This window comes from Gobio gobio (genome assembly GCF_949357685.1).
Source record: "Gobio gobio genome assembly, chromosome: 11".
NCBI lineage: Eukaryota > Metazoa > Chordata > Actinopteri > Cypriniformes > Gobionidae > Gobio > Gobio gobio.
This window is the reverse complement of record NC_137104.1, coordinates 41,055,605-41,078,152: the sequence shown is the minus strand read 5'-3', so window position 1 is coordinate 41,078,152 and position 22,548 is coordinate 41,055,605. Positions and strand designations below refer to the sequence as shown.

Here is a 22,548-nt window from a genome sequence, read left to right as displayed (position 1 = left end):
AATGCGGTTGCCTATGAACGAGCTAAACCTTTGCACAGAGGGCACTTTGATATCAGATTGCGAGGGGTTTTGAACATCAAAAACCAGTTGGAGGGCCAAATAAATATGATCTGGTGGCTGCCTTTTGACTAGCCCTGGCATAGATCATTTATTGTAGCCTATTCCTTTTAATTTTTATTTATTGTAGTCTCGACCCATTCACCGCAGACAACGGGCTGCGGTGTGCTTACCCAATACGTCAAATTTCAACGCCACAGGCTCCAGTTCAGAGTTCTATAGAAGTCTATCGGACTACCCTGCACGTCGAAAATTGACGATAAAGGTACGCCCAGTTCGTTGAAAAGTGACGACAAGGGGTCCGGGTCAAGCGTCCATATGTGACGAGTTGGGTGTGAGAATGTGTTGGCAATCCGGATGGAAATAACAGCGTTTCCTCGTTATCACGGCAACAACACTCCAGCCTAACTAACTTATACCACAACAGCGCCGCAATACAAAATGGCCTCACCCTCCCTTATTTAATATTCTCGGAGGAGGGGTTTATGTAAATATTGAGCCTGGTGATGTCAGCAAGCCCTGGAGGAATGTGTGTAGTCGCCTACTGGCCGTTTGCTGTAGTCCTTAGAAACTGATTTCTTTAAAAGCAAATATCTCCCTTTGCTTTAAACTTTGAACGTTGTAACTTTGCAGATGTTGTTTATGCTCAAGCAGCAACATTACACGCTAGCTAAAGTTAGAATAGTGAAATCGTGGTTTACCACCCCTTTAATGTTAAGCTTTGCATACCCTGTAAACTGTAAACTTTTTTTAAATTCCCAGCATTACCTCTGGTTGCAGATTTTTCACCATGCACGAAGCATGGTAAAGACGAAGGTATCCCATCTGTTCATCGTGCAGCATTTCCTGGCACATTTTAATATTTTTTGCTTCCATTTCTGCCATCTACTCCAAAAATCAGTTACATTCATCAAACATTTTTATATTACAAAATATATAAACAACATCAACATAATTCATGTATATAAACTCACTGTGCATACGAAAACACCACAGTTCCTTCCATCATCTCTCTTCTATTGCATTGGACTGGACACAGTCCAATCGTCCAATGATGCAATATTTCTAAAAGCATCTCTGAAAAAGAAAAAAGCAAGTAGTTTGGTAAATTAAGTAATTTTGACAATTTATTATTTATAAATCATAATGTATTCAGCACAATTTGTAATTGCATAAAATAGTGTGTAAAAATAAGAATTACGGTAAGAAAATCTTACTTCAGAATTTCCATGTGGAGTTCAGATATTGTCAGATATTGACTGGTGTTGTCATAAACTCTGATGTGTTTTCTAGTCATGTCAAAAACCTGTAAAGTAAAAATAATAGTAACATCTTCTAAATATGAAAAAGCATTAGCTACTGCAATATGATATAGTGGTCCAGTTTACAGCAGCCTTGAACACAAAGGGAAAAAATTAGTTTTTTTTACCCAAAGAATGAAGTGGCATCCTGTCTCTGGGTTATTTCCAGCTCCAACAATCCTTGGCAAAAGTATTTTCTGGACCTCTGAAACATTCTGAAATGAAGCAAACTGAAAACATTAAATTCTAAGACATTTATGACACTATTATGTCAAAGTATTAGTCTTGATGCTCATGAAAAAAGATGTGCATTTTGTATTGCACATTTTGTAAATACCCCAAGAACTTTCAAGTGGTCATCTGACACAGTTGCATTACTCTGCCAATCTCTGTGCCATAGAATGAATGTGTCTGTGTTCAAAGCCACAACCTGAAAGCCAAAATTACAGGTTTTAGTCTTTATATAACCAACTATAAATGTCACATATAGTCATAGGTTCTGTGTGAATAACTTACATCCTTAGTCTCTTCCGCAATTTGAGCAACGCGGCAATTGACCGCCTTTAAACAAACCCCCCCCAAAAAAATGAAATAATATGGGGTGATGCCATATATATGCATAAAAAATTATGGATATGACAACTTTTATAATACTTTAGAGCATTTTATACTTACATTATCAGTTAGCCAAGGCATTGCTATACTGCTTGTGTCACTCAACAGATGTGGGGGGAGAACAGATATCAGGTCCCGCAGAAACAAAACGGCATACAAAGAAATCTTTGCAATGACATCATCTTTCCTCTTTACAGCATAAAGTTTGGCGATGGTTTCCTAATGTTGGAAAAATACAATTACTATTACCAGTACATGTTGTTAGCACTATTTTATTGGTAATTATTGTTTGGTTTGTGGTTATCAGTAGAGTGAACATTCCAATGTAGTTACCTTGTGAGTCTGCTCAGTGGGGAACATTGCCACAGAAAACGTCTTCCCCTGCTCAGGCATACTGTCCACTTTTGCTGGGCCATGTGGTTCTCTGCCCTGTTCTTCCATTGGTCGTTTGTTTGTTTCTGCAATTATTTATGAATACATTACTCCACAGTAAATATTACAGATCAGCTATCATAAAAAAGTGTAACAGCACACATTACTTCAAATTTACCTTTTTGGCCACACATCAGTTTGCCCTGTAGTCCTAGGTGTATGTTTTCATCTGTGAGTTTCTGCATTTCTTTCAAAAATGCGGAGTTTTTCCTGGTATTATGTAGATGGAAGTACAGGCGTATTGAAAACATGTAGTGCGTATCTCTCATCTGGCACAGAGAATACCGGCTTGAGGACAGCTCCCTGTTCACTTGTTCAGCTTCTGAGGTGTTGATAAGAGAAGCCAGTTCAGGGATTACTTTTAGACTCCGCAATTTCTCCTCTGGTCGTTTTTGGTTCTTTTGGTGGAACCTATCATAAAAGGAGAAGCGGTCTGATGTTCCAGTTTCTGGATGTGGTTGTGACAATTTGTCCATTGTTGATGGTTCTGGGTTGAGCCTAGTTTTCAACTTGATATTGTTGACCCAGTCAAGATGTACCCTCAACTTCCCAGCGGATGCCAATGATATATTTGCCTCTGTTGGCTCACACACCCTCCCATTATGTGGCTTGAAAAATCTTTGCTGTGTGCAATTGTTGACATGTCTGGCAACACGTCCAGCAATGTCACATATGTACACTGTGGGAGGGTGCTTGAAACTCAATAGGGCATCCCCATGATCCCGAGCGGACTCCTGCCACCATATAGGTGAAGCATAGTAGACCACTCCATGGGTGCATCCCATGTGTAACACTCCACCTGTATTACAACAAATATGACATGTTACCTTAATTTATCAAACAGAGTATTAACCAAAAATATATATATTGTAAACTGACAAAAGAAAATGTCTAATATATTGTTCCCAACTATAAATTATAAACATGCCATAGAGTAACAAAACTCATCTTACCTCCAGCCTTTTTGAGTTTTACAAACATTTTAGGATAAACATCCTTATAAAGGAGAAGCTCCTCAAGCCTGTTTAGCATGTCAGCGATTGATCCACTGGCAGACTCTCCGAGGACATTGCAGACTTTTATCAGTTCATCCTTTTTTGGCTGATCAAATGATAATTTACATTAAAAAGTGTTTTAGAATGCAATATTTGATAGTAGTGTGTTGCATGTTAATGTGAAAGTTTTGTACTTTACCGATTTTGATTTGAGAACTTGTAAAATATGGTCCTCATCAATCTCTTTCGGAACAGGACTGGTGCTTGCCCTGTGACTGTATGATAGCCCTTTGAGAATTTCAGTTTTTGAAAGGGTATCGCTGGTTCGTGTATCTTGCCCCATCCATGGAGCAAAGGCTGAGTATGCCAATGTGCTTTGAAATGGATTGCCAGAAGCATCTAAAGTATGGAATGTGTAAGGTTAAAACTCAGTCATGTATGAAATTAATTTGTCATGCATGTATGTAAGTACTATAAAAAATATATGGCTTCAACCATGTTGTGAAACAATACAGAATTGTAACTTAATTACAATTAGGTTACAATTAGTGTAATAAATTATTACTTTTACAAATTAAAAGTAATAAGATTAACAATGTTGCAAAATATCACAGAGCAGTTGTCAACGTATACAAAATATTGTACTTACCATCACAGAATCCGGTGGCTACAATTTCCTTTTCCATGTTCTCCCATCTTGCTGCCACATTAACCTCCATTTCCTGGGGAGTGTTGTTATGGTTCTCCGGACGTTTCAAGAGATGGACTGGTAGTTGTGAAAAAAAGGGTAGTGACAGTGAGCATGTGAATGTGGCATTAATATCGTTTGAAGTTTTGAATTACATTTTAAAGTAACTCTCACCTGGCAATTCAAATGCAACTTTCCAGTTTTTTTTTTCCAGTGTCAGCGATGACAACAGATGGGTGATGTCCACAGCGGTAACAGAAATAGTTGTACAAATATTTTCTGAGAGCGCAGAAATGATAAAACGCTTTCCGTAGGGAGTTGTATGGCACTTTAGTCCCAGAATGAGACGCAATTGTGCGCAACATCCGCCCAACAGCAATGTGATTCTGCAGACAATAAAAAATATGTTCTTAAACATGTTGTAAATATTTTTGTATATGTTTAATTTAGTACAAATATGTCCCACAGTTGTAACAATCCGATTGTATGTACTCACAGAAAGACCGGTTGTTAGAAGAGAACATAAGGGTATGGAAAGAAAGATCATGTTGTTGTAGTTATGAAATCCGGAACTGTATTCCTGAAAACAAACTACGTTACTGCAAACTGGGCACTCCTTTCCATAGGCTGAAATACCTACATGAAAACACACATTTATTGTCATTTCCCGTTTTATATATGCACAATTTATATAAGTGTAAACATTTTACAGAATGCCCTACCTTTGCTCTGGGAAAATATTCCATAGACTGTTGCTTGTGTTGTAATGATGAAAGTAGTAAGTTCTGGAGGACACGGCCCTGGACAGTAAGGACACTTTGTCTCTGCAGGCTCAAAGTTCTGTGGAAGGGGATTATCTGTCTTGGTTAAATCCAGTGGTAGATCCTCTGGGATTCTCTTGAAATTCCACAAGTAGTTGGTCATAGTGATCACACTACTATGTGTGTATTCTGGCTGATAGTGCATACCCACATTTCCACTGACCATTTCCTCAAGATCTTCAATATCCTCGTTTGAGGTATCCACAGCATTTTTGGCCAAGTGAGGATGCTCTTGGAACAGCCACCACATAGACAAGTATCTATGTACACAGCTGATCCGTTTTCTTGAGCCTATACACTGGCAGTGCCATTTACCTGATTTGGTATCGAATGTTGACAGTGTCCTCAACCACTTCAGTTATAAACTACTCTTGTATATATCTCTACTTCTGTTTGGTTTATATTTGTGAGTGTACTCACCAGAAGGTCCTGCTGTCAGCATCAGACCTGTTGTGGCAAAGAAAAGGAAAAATACATTTGACAGATATAGTGTGAATTATAAACTTGTCAAAGACACAAAGAGTATGATTTTAATGTTTATGTTGACCTACCATGCTTTTGTATGTGGGATTTGAAATCTGGGGATCTATTTATTATTTTGGCACACTTAGGACAATGCCAATGGCTCCTTTTACCACTTTTCCTCTCTGGACAGTGGCATGGTATGGTGAACTTGCCTACCAAGACAATAGGATGTTTTGACAATGTGTCAATAATACATACATTCTATACATTTTATAGATTATTAATATTTGCCAAATTTAATTCTCAAGATATTACTTCTTTAAAGTCTACAGCAAATCTCAAATGCTTTATGAAAAAATTATTTGTAGATGCTGTAACTGAAGAAGAGCAGTAACAACAAGCATGATCACCTCCAAGTTCCAAAAAATCCTCTTTGCAGAGAAACTCAAATACCCTTCCTTTCAAATAAAAACAGAAGAAGCAGTGTAACTTATTATGGGCTGATTGGCACAGAGAGAGAGAGAGAGAGAGAGAGAGAGAGAGAGAGAGAGAGAGAGAGAGAGAGAGAGAGAGAGAGAGAGAGAGAGAGAGAGAGAGAGAGAGAGATTTAGTCAAATTACATGTGATTGGAAAATAAGTCTAATAATGTTCACATCCATTTCTACTTATTTGCAAATATCAAAATTGTTTGGTACATTTGTAAGAAGTATACGTCTATATAAATAAATAAAACAATCTTAAGCCAATCATTATCAATAATGAAAGTTTCACGTAAACGCAATGGTCTTTTTGTTCTCTTTTACTGCAAAACCCTTAGGTGTGTTTTGGATTTTTTTTGTTTGTTTGTTTTACTCGCAGCGTCGTTGCACAGACCGATCGGTGTATGGCATCAATGTACCGCGCGGTACTTTGATGTCTCCGTCAATTTGTCTGTGTAACGACGCCAGAACACACCTAATTTGGATATCGTCCTAAAACATTCATTATAAAATAAAATGCAAAGCAAATAATAAAGTGGTATGACTTTGCTTACCTTCCATAATTTAGTCAAACAAGTGTCGATACCTATTGCAAAAAAATATATATGTTTATTGTCAATATAGGTAGCCTATGAGAGACTGCCATTAAGAACTTTTTAGATCCATTAAAAATTGCATTCATCAAACGATATTTAATTAAAAATACAAGTCATGCAAATTGCAAATTGCAAATATATATGGTTACATCAGAACATAGTTAACATAGTTACTTACGCTGACAATGATACTCCTGCATGTATGATCCTTGAAGTTCATCATCGATGCCTCCGGCGCCGTCGGTGTCGGTATTTGACCAATCAAATTAAACTGGTCAACGCACTTACACCAATCAAATAAGTTGTTTTCAGGGTACTCGAGGTCACAAAAGGTGAGAAAGGTACACTTGGGGGGAAGGGTGACGGCACCTGAAGGCTGGTGAACTTATGAAGAGCTTTTGTAGGGGGGAGGGGGGGGGGGTCTTTTTGACTTTGTAACACATAGGTTAATATATATTTAAATATATAAATCTTTTTATATATTTACAATTTACAATTAGCCTATTTATTAGCCCATAACTGCCCATAATATGTTTTACTGCAAGTTTGAAAATCCCCAGCCCACACCCACACACTGTGTTTCTAGTCATTTTGAAGAAACAAAACTGAGATACAAAATTTTGTTTTAAGGTCTTTTTTCATAATATAACTTCAAATAAGCATTTTTTTTTTATTTTTTTTTTTTTTTAAACATGCCAAGAGGGGACCTGACCGATGTCTACCTATCCAACAGGGGACCTCCATAGCTTGCAATGGAGCTGTGTGTGTGAAAGGGAAGAGAGCTGGCAGTCAAGTCTGTCTTCATTATTTAATATATATATATAATTATATAATGTTCACACAGGCATCAGGGAACACAATGAGCACACAACGGAGAAAAAGCCATGTTGTGGACATTACAGAAAAGAATTTAAGAAATTAAAAAATTCTTAAAATTAAGAATTATCTTTAAGAAATTCATTCTCTGTTGTGTCTTCATACTTACAGTATATGATCCGTCCACATCTCTCATTTAAGCTTATTTTCAAGAACACCAACACTGTAAAAAAAAATCAGGTCTCCAATTGAAAATTTTCTAGTGACCGATCACATCTAAATTTTTTAGTTGGCCAAATTGAATTTCTTGAATTTTAATTGAATTAAAGTGCATCAATTTACAGAAAATTTTCAATTGGAGACCTGAATTTTTTTTTACAATAAAGGTATTTTAATGTGTGACTTATTTTTAATTAAAACATAGTTTCTGCTCTCTAAAATCCCAAAAAATGTCCTTTGTTTTTGAGATTTTTAGAGTGAGATTTGATTTCTTGCACCAATAAAAAATAAATAAATATAGGACTGGACAAGCAGAAATTGTTCTTTAAGGTAATAATCACAGGTCATCACTTTATATAGTAAATAATGATAATGTTAAACACAATGACTCGGTCCCCTGTTAGATAATAAATCACGACACCAGTGTGTTAGCGTTGTCATTTCTTGCCATAAACACACTGTGGAGATTTAGAGTTTTTATAGCAATAACTGAGTTTTAAGAGTTAAATCAAGCAGAAATATTTCTCTAATTTATTAATTGCAGATCATCTTTGAATAATGATTATGTTAAACACAATGACTCTGTCCCCTGTTAGATAGTAAATCACGACACCAGTGTGTTTGCGTTGTCATTTCTTGCCATAAACACACTGTGGAGATTTAGAGTTTTTAAAGCAATAACTGAGTTTTAAGAGTTAAATCAAGCAGAAAAAATTATCTAATGTATTAATTGCAGATCATCATTAATAATGATTATGTTAAACACAATGACTCGGTCCCCTGTTAGATAGTAAATCACGACACCAGTGTGTTTGCGTTGTCATTTCTTGCCATAAACACACTGTGGAGATTTAGAGTTTTTATAGCAATAACGTCTCGGTTACGTATGGTAACCCTCGTTCCCTGAAGGAGGGAACGGAGACGTACGTCGGACGTACCAACGAATTGGGATCACTTCTGGGAGCCCCTATCAGCTTCGAGCTATCTAGAACCGGCCAATGAACAATTGGCGTGCGAGATTTGCATCTCGCGCTCCGCTCCGCCCCGCGCCGCGGGTATAAACAGGAAGCGAGAGCGAATGCACGCTGTTTTTCACTGAGGAGCCACACGTAGTGGCTCGACCTGCAGTGATGGTACAGCAACTGTGGCGACGGGACGTACGTCTCCGTTCCCTCCTTCAGGGAACGAGGGTTACCATACATAACCGAGACGTTCCCATTCAGTCGGTCACGTTCGACGTACGTCGGACGTACCGACGAATTGGGATCCCCTATGGAAAACGCCATAGTTACTACCACTTCCAGCGCCCAGCGATGAGCCCCACAGACCCCGATCTGATGCGGGCGGGTAGGTTCACGCAGGGAGAGTCAAAGCTGCTGTTCCGCAAGACCCACTCAGCTGACTGTATTGGATAACGCTGGGAAAGTGTGCCTGTGAAGGCAGCTGCGGAAGCCACATCATGCCCAGAGGGAGTTAACATGTGGAGAATACACGTATGGGCTGGCCGTGGGCAGCACAACATACGGAAGTCCCAGGGGTGGCCCCAGCCAATTAGGAGGGAGACAACACGTACCTGGGACGGCAGAGGAGCTCTGCCGAGGGAAAGACACGGGCTCGCCGTAGGGAGCCGTACCGTGGAAGAATACACATATGGGACCGCCGTCGGGGTCACTAAATACGGAACCCAGCCTAACACAAGTTCTGCAGGAAAGACTCGGGAGAATTATATCAACAATAGTGCATTTAATAATAGCTCAGCAAGCTAATAATATACAGAGTCAATTTGGCGTAGGCCCCGTCCGTAGGCATAATCCGAGGGTATCGGATCTGCAATTCCTGCCTTAACACAAGGGCAGGGGCGCAGCCGACCCCCCGGGAGGTATGGACAGGACCATCCTGGTGGTGGTGGGGAGGATGGGGGTAATCGTCGCTTCAGATCTGCGTAATCGTCGCTTCAGAGCTGCGTAATCGTCACTTCAGTATCTGCGAACTCAAACATGTGTAAGTACCGGGCTTTTATACGGTGAGCATGAGAATATAATTGGGTTAGAATGAAGGCAATAAGTGACGTAGTAATTGAGTCTTCCCCGCAGAACTTATGCTAGAGCTTCATTTCTGCAGGAAAGACTCGGGAGAATTATATCAACAATAGTGCATTTAATAATAGCTCAGCAAGCTAATAATATACAGAGTCAATTTGGCGTAGGCCCCGTCCGTAGGCATAATCCGAGGGTATCGGATCTGCAATTCCTGCCTGAACACAAGGGCAGGGGCGCAGCCGACCCCCAAAAGAAGGTGGAGTATGAATACACCGGGACGGGGCCCGCCAACCCCCAAAAGTTGGTAACTGAGTATACCCACCGGACTAGAATCCTGGGGTTCCTGAAAAATAGAGAAGAAAATTACTATGTGGTAGAATTAAGATGTGAAGAAATACGGCATGCCTATAGCTTAATGAAAAGACGATTTATTTATTTGTATTATTATTATTATATATATATTTATTTATTTATTTATTTATTTATTTATTTATTTATTTATTTATTTATTTATTTATTTATTTATTTATTTATTTATTTATTTTTTTAAAATTTTTTTTTTTTTTTTTTTTTTTTTTTTTTTATATATATATTGCCAGTTCACTCCTAGGAAAACACATAGACAAGGCCTCATTGGACCATACGGGCAGCCGCCTTGGCAAAAATAATAAACAGCCTCATTGGACCACACGACCTCATTGGACCACACAGACAGAGCCGCATTGGCTATTATAGAACGGTCACATTGGACCACATATAGCAGGCCACCTAGGGCCGTACATAAATCACACATATTCTGGCCTCATTGGACCACACGGCCTTTATAGACCACAGAGACAAGGCCTTGATGAGCCACCCGGCCTATACAGACCACAGAGACGAGGCTTCGAAGCCACAACGGCCGCTAATGCCACAAAGAGACGAGGTAAGACTGGACTGCACGTGAACGAAGCCACATGGCTAGAAGTTTGTTGTTGTTTTTTTTTTTTTTTTTTTTTTTTTTTTTTTACACAAAGACTTATGCCCCAGGGGGCGACTGGCCACTATTGGCATCTTTTGAGGACAAGACCAAGCCACTAGGGCCGCACAAATACAAACCACAAGAGACTACGGCATCTAAGCCACATTAAACATATGCCCCAGGGGGGCCACTGGCCGATCAGGCATCTTTTTAAAGGACAAGGCAAACATATGCCACAAGGCGCCAAGCCCCACATGAACACAAGGCCCACGTGGCCACAAGGCCACTATTGCCACACATAGACAGACATACTTGAATACAAGGCCACTAGGCCACATTTAACCATGCCATGAAGGCCACAAGACCACGGGACAAGGCCACATTAGGCTACACGGTCACAGTAGACCACACAGAACATAGAATGTTTCCTAAACCATAATCCCACACTTAGACGAGACGTACAGACGATGGCCACTAAGCCACACGAAACGAAGCCATAAAGGCCGCACCCTTGAAGGCCGAACATGGAACAAGGCAACATTGTACCACAGAGACGAGGCCCGCCGGGCCACAAGGCTGCTAAGCCACACTGAATGAGGCCAACGAGACAGAGCCGCTAGGCCACACAGAACATGCCATGCTTTATGGCCACAAGACCACGAGACAAGGCCACATTAGGCTACACGGTCACAGGAGACCACATAGAACAAAAATATCGCATAAATAAATAAGACATCCAAGTTTTTTTTTTTTTTTTTTTTTTTTTAATATAATAATATTATTAACTTAAGATTATTTAAAAAACGAACATGTAACAAAGGCACAACGGCTGCTACAGCCACATAGAGACGAGGCCACATTGAACAGAGCCGCTAGGCCACACATATTAGATGACTAGAAGTCGTTGAGGAGTGCTGGCTAGAATAATAACGGGATGAGGGAAATATGATTATGACACCACCACCAGTAGTTGCAAAGGAATTTACCTTATGGTTACTGTAGAGCTTGCTGGGCTTGAAGAATGGTTTTAGAATCGTTCTTTTGTATGATTCAAAGCAGAGGAGACCATCTACCCAAACTTTGATGGCCGGCATGGGGATTACTCGTTCAGCTGCTGTAGTAGCTGCCCCGATTCTGAATGAGTGGCCGGTGTAGAGAGTGGGGGATAGACTGCAGCTTTTAACGACAGTTTAACTGGGTTCTGAACCAGCCTTATGAAAGAGGTGCACCGTTAGGTAAGATAAAGAGAGGGGCATAATTAGAAGTTTTAGGGTGGTTTTTAAGGATTTTGACCATAGATGAATGGACAAAGAATCATTATTGATTTTGAGAAAGATAAGGTGATGCCGTAGCCTTGAGCTTTTTTTTTTTTTTTTTTTTTTTTTTTTTTTTTTTAAGAATTAGAGTGGAGCGATTAGGTGAGAACGAATATCAGAGAAGGAAATACCAGAGGTAGGATCAAATGTATTAGTATCTGAGGAGAATTCGCCTGGACGCATGAACCGTGGAAAGCAACTAGAACACTGCTTCTAGTAGAATCTTGATGTAAAAGGAAAGAGACCGTTGCGGACGGAACTGATGAACCTATGCCGCTACGGGAGAGAAATGAGCAGACGTTTTATCTATTAGTTTACTAGATGATTTAGCGAAGCCTTTAAGGAGTAAACAAATGGAAGTTTCAGAGAAAAGACTTGTAAAGTTAGGACTATAGAACTTTGCATAGGATTTGATGCCAGCGAGGAGTCGGCGGATGTAAGAGTTTTTTTTTTTTTTTTTTTTTAAAGAGAAGGGAACAAATAGTCAAAATCAAAGTGGGAAATACTGACATTTGAGGCAAAACAGAACATAGAAAAACTGACCGTGCGGACGTTTAAGTTTTGAAGGTTGAGGAAGCGACACTTTAGGAATAAATTTTCTAGCCTATATTAGCAGATAGTTTAATATAATATTAATGCTGCTAGGGGAGGACAGGGTGCTGGGTCCGGGTTGGCTTATGCAGAGCCGTCTGAAAGTCTTGGACGATGTTCGCTCTAAGAGGGAACGCTGTAGCTGCGGATGGAGAGACAAAACGCCTACCGAAAGACTGAGCTGGGATTGCTGAAGAAAACCATCTTGACCATCATGGCATCCCGCATACTTAATAGAGGAGACCTTGGTAGAGGATGCCAACTCCACGCATTGAACTATGTTCGTAGCAATACTGACCTGAAGAAATGTCCCATGCACGTGCGAGTTGGAGAACATATTTCTTTCCATCTGCAATTAGGGGGATTCTAAACCCTTGCGTAACTCCCGCTCACGTCTTGATAGAACACCATCTAACCGTCAACCTGCTAAGAGAGCCCCTAAAGAAAATAAACCAGACAGCATGACAAACATAACATGGGCATGTGATTGAGAACATCAGACGATGCCCTTGCAAAAGGATAAGAATGTTTTATATGTTTAAGCTTTACTAACTAATAAAACCATAGCTAGCTATATAGGACCCGGCACGGCTACTGGACCTATGAAAAAATTCATCATTTGATAACCTAAGCCAGGATAATACTGTGAGATTGTAGCCACATTTGGCAGTATGAGACGAATATCACAATCCTAAAAAATCCTTTGACCCTGGAATAACATCTGAAGTCTATAATAGTTAGTTTGACATACTCACCAACGCCATAATAAAATTTTGGCCTGAATAATTTCACTAAGGTGAATGGGTTGATGTAAACTCCGGACAAGTCCTCGTGGATCTGATTAACGTACCTGGCATTAATGCACTGAAATCCCACAGTATGACATCAGATCGCAGTCTGAAAAGCAACGAATCACAAAGATTATAAGCGCACTGTGTGCCAGCTTTAGCGAAGAGAAAAGCTCACTGCCAGAGAGCTCGTCATTAGCGGTGCACCCGGAAATCAACACTCATGTGCAGACTGAGTCTACAGTCAACGCTATATTTACTCCCCTGTATATTGTGTTAGACTCAATAACTGAAAATGTTGCGTTAATGGTGCAGTGTAGCCGATTACAGACATGTCTTCCTGTAGCTCGAACAGTAGGGCGCGGCACCAGCAACGCCAAGCCACGGGCCCGGCCCCCAGGGAAAGCAAGACCGGACAGAATACCGAATGTGCACCCCGAATTCAAGCAAGTCGCCCGGACAAGCGTCTGCCAAAAGCATAATGCAATGTAAAGTCTATTGAGCGCTTGGATGCAGTGACGAATTGGAGGAGTCAACACGACAATACTCGCGATCACATTTGAGTGGTTCAGCGCTTGTTCGCTGGCTAATTCTGCCTTCTAGTGCATACATTTGACCAACGAAGAATAGAGCATGCAATAGATCATGATTCGGTGTAGATTGACCGCAGCGGTTTCCACTAGTGTAGGAGTTTATCTGAACTAAAGCACTTCCGACGGTTCCGTGCATTTATAAAGGGAGCACACTCTGCTCACTCACTGTTTTCATTAAAGATTTGAATAAGTGTTCCCGTGCTGCGATTTAGATGCAATCTTTATGTAATACGGGTCGATTGAGTAGCCTACGGAAATATATTAGTGCTGCAATCGAATATCGAAAACTAGTTTAATATGCAAACCTTACCTGACCTATGGTGCTGTGAGTACAAGTGAGATACACGTTTGTTTTATACTAGTTGCAGCCATGGCGTCCTAGCACGGAAGGACCAAGTGAACCGTAATACTAAATTCTAAAGTTACTAAAATAGAAAGAGGTATACAGATATCAGCTGAATAAAACACAAGTAATTAACTGGAGTTAAGCGAAAACAAAGCATCAATTACTATACATAACGTGTTTATTTCAATTGACTAATATATAATATAGCGCATAATTATAATGCAATAAGACGACACCTTTATGGAACACAGAACGCTACAGTACTTCCTCATCAGAAAGGAAGCCATGTCAGATCACTAAGGGAAACCATTTCAACCTGGGTGCCCCGTATGATTGAGCAGATGATGTACTCTGCTGGATGACAGCCCAAAAACACTTAAGCTTAAAACTTTGTGTCAGTTTTAATTGCATGTTGTATGTGACGAACTCACAGAGCTGCAAGAGAATAACACCATTGAATGAGAACGGATCAAAGCACTGATGTCAGTGCTGTAGCCTACTTAAAAACAATACTGAGCAAATTAGCATATTTAATTCAATTGTATTGATTAATAACACAGAACCCATTGCGATTCCAGCTTAACTCTGTTAATCATGAGCCCCGATTAACTGGGTGCATGTTGCTTTAAACTCATATTGGTTTCTTTGCGTTCATAGAAGAGTGATAGAGGCTATTATGCTGTGCCATCTGATTTGTTTCAGCTTTTCTAAACAATTTGCCATCAATACAGGCCGTTGTCATGCGAATCATTTACAGCACTATGGATTACGACACAAGTGAGCCCTAACGAGCGCTCACATTGCACGAGCAGACCGGCAGACACCTGTGCGCGTCTCATATGATGCTTGTGTCTGCACTGAACAGACTTGCGACAAATTGAGAAAGAGTACAATACTACACCCAATCGGCATCGGAATGTATAATCATATACATATCGCTGTGGTGAATGCTGATGTAGAGATGACGCCAGAATGGTGATGAAGATCGCAGCCGTGTCTTTGATAACATGCCCGATAGTCCTCCGTGGGAGTGATTGTTCTGAATCTGAACGCGAGATTGCTCTCATTAGTGAAGGCACTCGTGTCTGTTGCCGCGACAGCCCGGTGGATAGAATGATGGCTGACATGGACTTAGAACGCCACTGTGTGCATATTATTAACTTTATAATAGGACCAGCGATCGATCGCTACGGAACATCCAGAACGTTTACTGAATCGTCGCTTCAGATCTGCGTAATCGTCGCTTCAGAGCTGCGTAATCGTCACTTCAGTATCTGCGAACTCAAACATGTGTAAGTACCGGGCTTTTATACGGTGAGCATGAGAATATAATTGGGTTAGAATGAAGGCAATAAGTGACGTAGTAATTGAGTCTTCCCCGCAGAACTTATGCTAGAGCTTCATTTCCACCAATGCATACGAGTGTTAGACCTGGCGTCGAATGCTCCGCCACGTCCGACTGCCGCGGGTTGCGGAGGACTCAACAGGGTTCGCCGTTCCGGGGAACTCGACTGGAGCAGAATAAGCGCACGCATCCATCTACCATAGGGGAGGGAATGGCGCAGCAAGCCGACACTAGAACGGGTACTTCGGTGTTACTGACTATGGGAAGTGAGCACACAGGAAGACACCGGCTCTACACGGAGGCTATAGAATCTAGCGAACATGTTAGGTGTCGCCCAGCCCGCAGCTCTACAAATATCTGTCAGCGAGGCGCCATGAGCCAGCGCCCAGGAAGAGGCAACACCCCTTGTTGAGTGGGCTCTTAACCCGAGCGGGCAGGGCACGTCTTGGGACTGATAAGCCAAGACGATGGCATCCACTATCCAGTGGGCCATCCTCTGCTTGGAGACAGCCTTTCCCTTCTGCTGTCCTCCGTAACAGACGAAGAGCTGCTCTGAGGTCCTGAAGCTTTGCGTTCTGTCCACGTAAGTCCGGAGAGCACGGACGGGACAGAGAAAAGCTAGGGCTGGGTCTGCCTCCTCCGAAGGCAGCGCTTGCAGGCTCACCACTTGGTCCCGGAAGGGAGTAGTGGGAACCTTGGGCACATATCCAGGCCGGGGTCTCATGATCACATGAGAGTTACAGGGCCCGAATTCCAGGCACGATTCGTCGACCGAAAATGCCTGCAGGTCCCCTACCCTCTTGATGGAGTCCAACGCAGTCAGGAGTATTGTCTTTAACGACAGAACTTTCAACTCAGCTGACTGCAGAGGCTCAAAAGGTTCTCTCTGTAGTGCAGTTAGCACCAGAGTTAAGTCCCAAGAGGGTATGGAGGGAGGACGAGGTGGATTTAATCTCCTCGCTCCCCTAAGGAACCTGACGATCAGATCGTGCTTACCTAGAGATTTTGCATCTACGAGCTCATGATTAGCGGCGATAGCGGCGACATAGACTTTGAGGGTGGAGGGAGACAGCCTTCGCTCCAACCCATCCTGTAGAAAGGTAAGCATAGATGCGACCGAACATCTTCGGGGGTCTTCTCGGCGAGAAGAGCACCAGTCGACGAACAGGTTCCACTTCAACGCATAGAGGCGCCTCGTAGAGGGGGCTCTAGCGGAAGTGATGGTGTCAACTACCGCTTGCGGTAGGTCACCTAGAACCTCTGCGTCCCGTCCAGGGACCAAACATGGAGTTTCCAGAGGTCCGGACGCGGGTGCCATAGGGTGCCCCGTCTCTGAGTCAGGAGGTCCTGACTCAGAGGAATGGGCCAGGGAGGTGCTGTCGCAAGGAGCACTAGTTCCGGGAACCAAGTCCGGTTGGGCCAATACGGAGCGACCAACAGGACCTGCTCCTCGTCCTCCCTGACTTTGCACAGAGTCTGCGCAAGAAGGCTCACTGGAGGAAACGCATACTTGCGTTCTTCCCGGGGCCAGCTGTGGGCCAGGGCATCTGACCCGAGGGTCCCCTCGGTCAAGGAATAAAACCACTGACAGTGGGTCGTCTCTGGGGAGGCAAACAGGTCTACCTGTGCGGCCCCGAAATGACTCCAGATTAGCTGGACCGCCTGGGGATGGAGTCGCCATTCTCCCGGAAGTACCTGCTGACGTGACAGCTCGTCGGCCGCACGATTGAGCAGGCCCGGAATGTGAACGGCACGAAGCGACCTCAGATGCTTCTGACTCCATAAGAGGAGATGGCGGGCGAGTTGCGACATGCGACGGGAGCGTAGACCACCCTGTTTGTTGATGTACGCTACGGCCGCAGTGTTGTCCGTCCGGACCAGAACGTGCTTGCCTCTGAGCGGCACTTTGAAGCGGCTGAGAGCAAGACGAACTGCTAACAACTCGAGGCAATTGATATGCCATTGCAGTTGAGGCCCCGTCCACAGACCCGAAACTGCAAGCCCGTTGTACGTGGCACCCCAACCCGTGGATGAGGCATCCGTGGAGACAACGGAGTGCCTGGACACTTGTTCTAGGGGAACTCCCGCCCGGAGAAACAGAGGGTCCGACCACGGGCCGAAGGTTTGGCGGCACCTCGGAGTCACTTGGACGCGGAGGGAACCGCTGTGCCACGCCCATCTCGGGACTCGTGCCAGCGTTGAAGCGGTCTCATATGAAGCAATCCGAGCGGCATTACTGCGGCTGCGGATGCCATATGCCCCAGGAGCCTCTGAAAATGTTTCAGTGGAACCGCTGTCCTGCCTCTGAACGAATTCAGGCAGTTCAACACCGACTGGACGCGCTCCTCGGTGAGGCGCGCAGTCATGGCGACCGAGTCTATCTCCATACCGAGAAAAGAGATCCTCTGCGTGGGGCAGAGTTTGCTCTTCTCCCAGTTGACCCGAAGTCCCAATTGGCTGAGGTGACTGAGCACCTTGTCCCTGTGTTCGCACAACTGCTCTCGCGACTGGGCAAGAATCAGCCAGTCGTCGAGGTAGTTGAGGATGCGAACACCATGCTCTCTCATGGGAGCAATGGCCGCCTCCGCAACCTTCGTAAACACGCGGGGCGACCAGGACAGGCCGAAGGGTAAGACGCGGTACTGATATGCCCGTCCCTCGAACGCGAAGCGCAGAAAGGGCCGGTGTCGAGGGAGAATCGAGACATGAAAGTACGCGTCCTTCAGGTCGATCGCTGCAAACCAATCTCGGGGACGGATGCACCTGAAGATGCGCTTCTGCGTTAACATCGTGAACGGCAGCCTGTGAAGGGACCGGTTCAGGAATCGCAGGTCCAAGAACGGTCGTAACCCGCCGCCTTTCTTGGGTACAATGAAGTACGGGCTGTAGAACCCGGACCTCATATCGGCTTGAGGGACCGGCTCTATCGCGTCCTTCGCCAGGTGCTTGGGCCTGGTGGACCTGAAGCAACGCCATGCCATGCAAAGCGGACGCAGCCTGCCCGCAGGCCTTGTAAGCCTTCCCGGTCAGACCGGAAGAGAACTTACAGGCCCGGGACGGGAGACGTGGGTCACCGCGCCAGGTAGAGGCGGTCGCCGGACACAGTTGCATCGCGACGGCGCGCTCCACTGGCGAGATCCCCACGTAACCCTTGGCTGGCCCGCCGTCGAGGGTAGTGAGGGGGGAGGAGTCACTCGGCCGGTTTCTGGCAGAAAAAGGTGCCGTCCACGACCTCGTGAGCTCCTCATGCACCTCCGGGAAGAAAGGTGTCGGGGTGGGACGCTGAGAACCAGCGCGGCCCACCCCGAGGAACCAATCGTCCAACCTAGAGGGTTCGGGACAAGGTGGAGGGTTCCACTCGAGCCCAACCCTTTCGGCGGCCCGGGCAAGCATAGCAGCCATCTCAGGGTCCGGGGCAGCCGTTGCCACTCTCCCAGAGGGAGGCAGTACAACTGACCCTTCATCCCCCGAGGACTGAAACTCCCCCTCCGATGCAGCGATCGACATCTGCTCGTCCGCTGGAGCTCCAAAAGTCACCACTGGTCTCCCGTGGGAGGGTCCAGCGGGTTCTCTCGGAGGCTCTACCGGCTGCGGAGCTGAGGGATTAGGGGCCTGCGGAGGGTCACTCGGCGGGTTTGCCCTAAACGTGATCCTCAGATCACCCTGGCCATCCAAAGAAGCAGGTCCGCCCGGGTTAGGGGCAGCCCTGGTTCGTGGGATGGGTAAGGGGACTCCCCCAGCCCGGAGGTAGGAGAGTCTCGATCTTAGCTCCGAGATAGTCATGTTCCCGCAGTGGGAACATGAACTATCCACAAACGCAGCCTCAGCGTGCTGTACGCCCAAACACGTGAGACAGCGATTGTGACCGTCAGCAGGGGACAAGGAACGACCGCATCCAGAAACGCACCGGTGATAAGACATCCTGAAAAGGACGGCACGTCACCCGTGAACTCTTTTTGTGAGGAAACGCTCTGTGCTGAAGCACTCAGGGGGAAACGCGACAGCACACGGGATTGTAGTGCAGCCCGTGCCTGTACTCAGCAGGAAAACGCTCACCCAGACCAACAGATATTTGCTGTTGCTGTGAAAACAGCAGTTTTTCTCTGCTTGCAGAGGCAGCCGATGAGTCAGCGCGGATCCCGCTGAAATGTGCCGTCTCTCCAACACGCGTCTCCTGGATTCTCCGGTTTTCTCGTAGTCTTGCTGATAGCAGCGATAAACTCATTAACTTGAATGAGAGTCATCTTCATCTGCCGTGTGGCTCCGAAGTGAATGACAGCGTGCATTCGCTCTCGCTTCCTGTTTATACCCGCAGCGCGGGGCGGAGCGCGAGATGCAAATCTCGCACGCCAATTGTTCATTGGCCGGTTCTAGATAGCTCGAAGCTGATAGGGGCTCCCAGAAGTGATCCCAATTCGTCGGTACGTCCGACGTACGTCGAACGTGACCGACTGAATGGGAACTATAGGCTACTCAGCGGATCTATGTATTTATTTAGTTGCATAAAGAATCGCTGGACTACAAAATATTGTGTTATAGCAGACGTAAGGAACTATCATCCCATTTCTGGACACACACACACACACAAACACACACACACTCCTATTGCAGATTTTTTATTTATTTGTTGACCTGAGGGAGGGGTTCTGGCAGACCAATCACAGTGCTTGCAGTCCGCGTAGAATTGACGCGTTACATTTTTGGAGAGGTGCGCGTCAGGGTACGGCGTAGCTACGGCGTAGGTCAGACGCAGAAGTATAAATTGGCCTTTATGCCCCCAACACCCCAGCATGATATGCTGAACTTGGTTGTGCGCGAGCCTCTACTACTAAGAACGTTACCGAGAGCAGAGCAACATTATCATCAATTAAAGTAATACTGTTTGCTTGTGCTTTATAACAGAGCCTCAACGGGGTGCGGCATTGTTTTGTCACTTGCAACACATCCAGAATACACATCATTTCTGCTTAAAATAAGCCTAAAATGCAAAACAAGACCAATTTAGGATAGTAAGAGTTATTTTTAAGCACAAGCCTAATAAAACATTTTTTATTTTTATTTATTACTTATATAGTAGCATAAACTTGTGAAAATTAAAATATTAAATACAATTATAAAATGTTAAAAATTTGTTAAATAGTTTTATTTATCATATTTATGTTTTATTTTTGTAATGTGTTTTTGTTAAGTCATGTTATAATATTGTTTGGAACTGCTTGTTATTTACAATGGCAACTATTAACGATTTAATTTTTTTTTTTTTTTTTTGCGGGTGCGTTGAATTGTATTAAATCCATATAAAAATCCTAATAATCAAACTAAATCATAATAATTATTAATGTTAATAATAATATAGAGAGCCCACAACAACAACAACAAATAAACAAACAAAAACATTTAAAAATATATTGTCCCGTTTTTTAATTAAAAGATAATAACAAATTCGGTTTTAGTGATATTTGACCACTCAAATAGGAAATGTCTCCGGTTTCCATTTCAGAAATCTGGTCACCTTACCTAAACCACATATTAATGTTTAATATAGGCCTATTATTTTTTTTAAATCTAAACGAAAAGAGGCAGGGTTGTGTTTTATTCTTTGTTTTGTTATAAGGTAATATATAAGGCCGTGTGGCCGCCTGCCTGTGCTGGGATACCTCAACCCCTAACTCCCCCTCCCCCTCCCCTACCCTGTTGCAAGTCGTGTGTTTTTCATGTTGTAAAGTGTATGCGCTTATGTTGCTGAGGTGTTTTTTTTACTGTTCCCACACTGTACTCCCGAAAGGAGCATAGTCTGGGGGTTGTTTTTTTTCTTTCTCCTCTCCACATCTCACCTCTCCTCATGTTATGCTGTATTCTTCTTTCCAACTCAAGAGACGCCGCAGATGGTCGACTCGGTGTGACTTGCTCAACACCAAAACAAATTCCTTTTATGTGTAAAAATGGACTTGGCAATAAAGCTTTTTCTGATTCTGATTCTGATTCTGATTCTGAGATAATCAATGTAGCTGCCTGAACGACATTTGTGTGGCTTATATGTTTAAGATTTTTTTGTAAAAAAAAAAATGAAAAGAGGCAGTGGTGTTTTATGACATATTTTGTTTTATTGTAGCCTAAAATATAAGTTTCTATTTACCAAGTACGCAAACTTCTGACTTGCGTCCGTGGTAGTTCAGGCTTGCCAAGTTCAACTCCGGAGAACGAACTCCCGAAGACGGGAGGACAATAGTCTGGTACTCTGCTAATGGAACAGCAGCGTTCTTGATAGTGTTATTCAGTGTGTATACATGTATATATTAGGCTACAATAAAACAAAATATATGATAAAACATCACTCTGCCTCTTTTCATTTTCATTCAAAAATATTAAACATATTATAGCTACACAAATGTAGTGCAGGCGATGTTATTGCATGTATAATTATAACAAAACGAAATATTAAAAACCCTGCCTCTTTTCGTTTACATAAAAAAAAAAACATTAATATGTGGTTCAGACAGGTGTGATTATCACTGTAATAAAATGAATTATGACATAAAACACAACCCAGTCTATTTTTCTTAAATGTCAGTTTATGTGTTTAATTGCCTAAAAATATGAAACTTCACTTTGCCCTCAGTCAAAACGATTGCCAGGGAACAAATTATAGATTCATGAGACCAAAGATCGCCCGTTAGAAGACAAATTATATCTGAAGACATCAGACCCAGCGGCTGACGTCAGAAGGACTAGCCGTGCTCTCTCGGGCTGCTCTCGGCGGGGAAAGCGCCCGCTGATCGACTGGATCTCACAACTCCGAAAACGCCGGATCAAATTTTCAAAAAGGCGCTCTCTTTATAAGTAAACCACAGATTTGAGCTTTAAACAAGTACATTCTCGCCTGAAAAAGTCTTAAAACTACATTTTGTGAAACATTAACAGTAGTATTTTTAAATTACGAGGGGTTTCTCATCCGCTATAGACCTTTTACGCACATCCGCATTTTTCGACCGGAAATACGTCAATGAAGTGTATTAGAACTTCCTGTTGTCATAGCGGCAGATACGAAAGATGTCAGAGTCAATGAGTCGCAGTGTCTGTTGTGT

At 43.3% G+C, this 22,548-nt stretch overlaps 1 long non-coding RNA gene across 1 annotated transcript; it reads right to left on the bottom strand.

The window, feature by feature from the left end:
• Positions 1-1,293: 1,293 nt before the first annotated feature.
• On the bottom strand, positions 1,294-1,773 carry LOC307133626. Its single transcript, XR_013817455.1, has 3 exons — positions 1,696-1,773; positions 1,487-1,573; positions 1,294-1,363 (listed from the first exon to the last, which is right to left on the bottom strand). It is a non-coding gene; the product is annotated as an uncharacterized lncRNA (long non-coding RNA).
• Positions 1,774-22,548: the final 20,775 nt, after the last annotated feature.